The sequence below is a fragment of the Chionomys nivalis genome, chromosome 6 (genome assembly GCF_950005125.1).
Source record: "Chionomys nivalis chromosome 6, mChiNiv1.1, whole genome shotgun sequence".
NCBI lineage: Eukaryota > Metazoa > Chordata > Mammalia > Rodentia > Cricetidae > Chionomys > Chionomys nivalis.
Genome location: NC_080091.1, coordinates 5,108,408 through 5,108,988, shown reverse-complemented (window position 1 = coordinate 5,108,988; position 581 = coordinate 5,108,408).

Below are 581 nucleotides of genomic sequence, written 5' to 3'. Positions count from 1 at the left end.
GACCTCATGGGGTGGTAATGTGCCTGAGGGTGGATGCTTTGACCAGATGCCACTGTAGACCAGGCTGGCCTCAAACTCACAAAGATCCGCCTGCCTCTGCCTCCCGAGTGGTGGGATTAAAGGCGTGCGCCACCACCACCACCACCGCCACCGCCACCGGGTGAATGTTGTGACTGTTAAAGAGCTACACAGTGAAAGACATTTCACTGTGAGGACTGCCAAATCAGACCAGCATAAAGGTGTGCTGACTTCAGAATTTTAGTCTAAGAATTAGACTTTGGAAAAGAGGTTCTGCTCTTGTTTCCACAGAAGATGAGAACCCAGGAATTAATTCCAGACTAATGTGGTTTGATGCACAAAAATCCCCCAAAAGGTCGCCATGAACACCCTCAAAAATAGTTTGCCCTGCCGGGCTGTGGTGGCGCACACCTTTAATCCCAGCCCTCAGGAGGCAGAGGCAGGCGGATCTCTGTGAGTTCGAGACCAGCCTGGTCTACGAGAGCTAGTTCCAGGACATGCTCCAAAACCACAGAGAAACCCTGTCTCAAAAAAAACAAAAACAAAAAAAAAAATAGTTTGCC